Genomic DNA, 5,209 nt, shown 5'->3' with positions numbered 1-5,209 from the left:
TTGGTCACGGTATCAACTTTAGTGGGATCAACTGCTATACCTTCTCCAGATATAACGTGTCCGAGGAATCCTACTTCCTTCAACCAAAACTCACATTTTCTGAACTTGGCATATAATTGATGTTCTCTGAGCTTTCCAACTACTAGTCGCAAATGTTCCTTATGCTCATCTTCATTCTTCGAGTAAACCAGGATATCATCAATGAACACCACGACGAACTTATCCAAAAACTTCATAAATACTTTGTTCATCATGTTCATAAAATAGGCAGGTGCGTTAGTCAGACCAAATGACATAACGGTATACTCGTACAGCCCATACCTGGTGGTAAAAGCTGTCTTAGGTATATCCTGTTCTCGAATCTTCAACTGGTGGTATCCTGATCGCAGATCGATCTTGGAAAATACCTTAGCTCCTTGCAATCGATCAAACAGATCATTGATCATTGGTAGTGGGTACTTGTTCTTGATCATTACTTCATTCAATCCTCGATAATCAACAACCATCCTTAACGATCCATCCTTCTTCTCCACTAGAAGTACTGGCGATCCCCAAGGTGAAGAACTTGGGCGGATATATCCCTTATCCAGTAACTCCTTAATCTGCTTCTTAATTTCCACCAAATCCTTTGCTGGCATCCTATATGGTCTCTTTGATATTGGCCCTGTGCCTGGCAATAGCTCAATCAAAAACTCAATATCTCTATCCGGTGGCATGCCTGGCAACTCCTCTGGAAATACTTCAGGGAAATCCCTTACCACTGGTACTTCCTCCTGCACAACTCCTGTTAGGCAATTTACTTGAGTCCTCTTTGGCACATGCCAGGATACATACTTGATCCTTCTCCCTTCTGGGGTGGTAAGCAAAATTGACTTACTAGCACATTCAATATTCCCTTCATACTTTGATAACCAAGCCATGCCTAATATCACATCCAATCCTTGGGATTCCAATACTATTAGGTCTGAGGGAAAAACATAGTTACCAATCCTTAATGGTAACCGATCACACCATAGACTAGCCACATACTCTGCTCCAGGCGAGGTTACTAACATGGGTGACCTAAGGGCTTGGGTTGATAGGTTATACTTATCCACAAATCCCCTTGAGATGTATGAATGCGATGCACCAGTATCAAAAAGAACGAGTGCAGTAAATGACTTAACCAAAAACTTACCTATTACTGCATCGGGCTGAGCTTCAACCTCCTCCACGCTAACATGGTTCACCTGTCCCCTGTTGAAAGGGTTTGGCTTCTTCCCAGAACTTCCATTGCCATTTTGGCCTCCAGGACATTCATTGGCATAATGTCCGGTCTTCTGACACTTAAAGCAAGTGACTTGACTCAGGTCCTTCTTGGCTGGGGTTGATGGGTTGGTGCGGTTCTGGCCGTTGCTTCCTCCATTGCCATTACCATTATTGGTGCCATTGTGATTGTGCGAGCTACCTCCTTCACGGGTATGCTGAAAATGTCCTCCCGGTCTAGGGGTAAAACGTGGCTTCTGCTGAGCTCCTGAATTGTACTTCCCTTGTCCATACTTCCTCTTGCGATTCTCAATTTGCTGCTGCTTCCCTTCAATCATAAGAGCATGATCTACCAACTCCTGGTAGTTGTTGAAGGTTGCTACCATCAACTGCATGCTCAACTCATCATTCAGTCCTTCCAGAAACTTCTCCTGCTTAGCTGCATCCGTAGCGACGTCATCTGGGGCATATCCTGCTAACTTACTAAAGTCCTCCACATGCTGGCCAACTGTCCGTCCTCCTTGGCGCAAGTTGCGAAACTCACGCTTCTTCATGGCCATAGCTCCTGCTGAAACATGTGCAGTACGAAAAGCCTGTTGAAACTGGTCCCATGTGACGGTGTCGACTGGGAAAGTGGCTGTGAAATTCTCCCACCATGATGATGCGGGTCCTTCTAGCTGATGTGCGGCAAACTTCACCTTCTCCACATCTGTGCATCCTGTTGTGGTTAACTCCCTAGCTGTCTTGCGAAGCCAATCATCTGCTACTATCGGCTCGGTGCTACTGGAAAACACCAGCGGATTTAGCCTAAGAAAACGGGCTAAGTGATCAACAGGTGGTGGTGGTGGTGGTGGGTTGTTGTTGTTGTTCCCCTGATTCTGATTCTGGACTAGCAACTGCATCAATGTGTTCTGCTGCTGGATCAACTGGGTGAGCTCCGGTGGAAAGGCAAATCCGGGGTCACGTCTCAGAGGCATCTGAGGGGTTTAGAAAAGATGAGATGTAAGAATAGAGGGGGTCTAAAGAGAAAACACTACCCATATGCACATGAGGCAAAAGCAAACAATTCACTTCATTCAATCAAACAAGGGCATACAATCGATCTATCTATCGCAGAAGTGCTCGGACTACTATATTTACATGGTGGACTACTACTACTGATGGGGTGGTCTACTAGAAATATTCTTCGGTTGCAGACTCCATGATATCTGCTCCAGCTTCATCAATAGAGTCATCATCGCTACTATCTGGATCCGAATCGGTGCCGCCGATGATGATGTAGTCTTCCGAGCTAATCTCCTTGGGTTCTTCGTCTTCCTCTACTGGCGTAGGGCTTCCCATAAATATTCCAATCTTCTTGATCAGGTCGTCATTCTTATCCACCAATACTTCAATTTCCTCTTCATAATCTTCACGTGTAGCCTTGAGTTCTTCCTCTAGTTCCTTGATTCTAGTCTTAGCCTTCTTCAGATCTATCATGTCGGTGCACATCTGGTTCTCCTGTCGTCGAATGTGCTGGTTTAGCTCCTGGATAAAAGCTGCGATTGATCTATCCTTCCTGGTGCTGATCATCTCCCAGTGTTCATCTCGGCGCCCACAAATCTGGTAGATAGTATCCTTGAGATCCTTGCAGTAGACTTCTCCAATGCGTCCCATGGCGATGTGAGCTGCCATGCTCTTTCCTAGACTCCAAGTTGGTGCATCAAAAGAAAACTCTATGGGCTCAGTGACTGGCATGAACGTCCTTCCTGGAACTTGAACTTGAATCATCCAGCGCTCTTCTTCAGGTAAAGTGGCATTGTAGGTTCCTGTGAAGCTTGGTACTCCTATGTTCAGGTATCTAGTGACTTCCTTCAAGTGACGTCCAAAGGGTGTATCTTCATCCGGTTGCGTGAACTTGTTCCTTGCATCCGCCATCCTAAAAGAGTAGAAAAGATGAGAAGTCAGAAGAGAAGAGAGTGGATAGTGATCTAGGTCTTTTAGCTTAGTGGTCGTGTCCTACAGTCAGCGTGTGCTCTGATACCATCTCTGTAGCGACCAGACCTCAAACAGTCTGATCTCTGTGCTCCGGTGTCATCCCTGGATCAGTAATGCTGACACCACACAGTACTCGGAGGATTTATAGCAGAGTAGCAATCACACACTTATTACATCGAGTGTCTCAAAAGAGAACTTATTACAATAAATATGGCTTAAGGCCATCTAATAACGATAACAGCGGAAGGCTTGGAAGATAAGTGAGTCCATCAACTCCAACGGCATCACTGAGTATAGAACCACGACCTAAAAACTCCTTAATCGTCGTCTGAAAAGTCTGCAACATTAATGTTGCAGCCCGAAACGGGTCAGCACATGGAATATGCTCGCAATATAACACATAGAGAGTAATGGAATTAAATAGCTATACTATATGCATATTTGGCTGGTGGAAAGCTCTATGGTTATAGTTTTGCGTAAAGCCAATTTTTCCCTACTTCAAAGGAATAGATTTATTTAACTATCATGGTAGTTGTTAAACATTCAAAATGGTTGACAGCATTCTCAATCCCAATTAAGCATCATCATTAAACATAACCCAACAAAATTAATTTAGAGTAACATGTTCAGATTCACATGATAATCCAGGTACTAGATACTCAAGATGTCCATAACCGGGGACACGGCTAACCATGATTAGTTTATTACACTCTGCAAAGGTTTGCGCACTTTTCCCCACAAGACTCGATCGCCTCCGTTTGGTTTCTCGCACTACATGGTGTTTGAGAAGACGGATAACCGAGACATAGTCTTTCAGAAGCGCTAGCACCTTACGATCGGGTAGACCGTACCACCTACATCCCCTACATCTGCTAGTCTACCACTGTAAGAGTTCGCACAACTTAGTCAACTATGCTAGAGCCCATAATAGCTTGTGGCTGCACACGGAAGTTTCTAGTATGAATAGTCTCATGATCCCTTTGAGCCTGGGTGGCGGTCCAAAAGAAAACAAGCAAGTCCTGGAATACCCAGGTGCCTCAATCCACCCAGATGTGTGTTTAAGTTGCCACCTTAGATAAACCATTAATTAACAAAACTCACATCTGTCGTGGATATCACTCACCCAATCCACGTCTACTAGCGTAGCATGGCATAATAAGCAAACGTAGAAGTAACTCCCAAAGGTTTGATAATAAACAGGTAATAGGTTCTACCTCATCTGCTTCTCATCCCACAATTTAATTAGATCCTAACCATGCAATGTGTGAGGATTGATCTAATGCAATAAAACTGGGTAGTAGGAAAGGTATGATCAAAGTGTTACTTGCCTTGCTGATGATCCACGAAACCTAGAGATTCGAAGTAACAGGCGGCGCACTCCGGGTATTCTATCACAGACAAACAAACAAGCATACAATAAGTACTCATCTAATGCACGGGTAAAACTCAAATAAGACAACTAACCAGAAGGTTCAACTTAAGAACTCCGGTTGGCAAAAAGAATCAAATCGAACGAAGCAACGAAAGTCAAACGGCGAAAGAAAACAACTTCGTTCTACTAATCTGGATCTAGGGCAAATTTTACAGTAGCAAAATCTTGTTTAAGTTGATTAAACGGATAGAGGGTTTCGAGACGAAACTCTAGGCGCTTGAATCGCCTGATTCCGACAAACGAGCGAAAAGTTATACTAAAACGAAAATCGGATCAGGAATCGCGATCAGAAAAATCGCGGATTTAATCCGAGAAAAAGAAAAAATGACGAACGCTCGCTAAATTAAATAAACCAGAAAAACCGATCTATTTAAAAAAACCGAAACTAAGAAAACCGACGGAAAAACCGAAGGGTTTTTCAAAAAAAATAAAAAAAACGGCGCGAATTTCGAGGCGGCGGCGAACCTCGGCGAGCGGGCGGCGGCGGCGGCGTCCGGTGGCGGCGGCAGCGAGGCGGCGCGGCGGCGGCGAGGCTGCGCGGCGGCGGCGGGGCGG

The sequence above is a fragment of the Triticum dicoccoides genome, chromosome 4A, assembly GCF_002162155.2.
Source record: "Triticum dicoccoides isolate Atlit2015 ecotype Zavitan chromosome 4A, WEW_v2.0, whole genome shotgun sequence".
Taxonomy (NCBI): Eukaryota; Viridiplantae; Streptophyta; class Magnoliopsida; order Poales; family Poaceae; genus Triticum; species Triticum dicoccoides.
Note: the sequence above shows the minus strand (reverse complement) of the source record.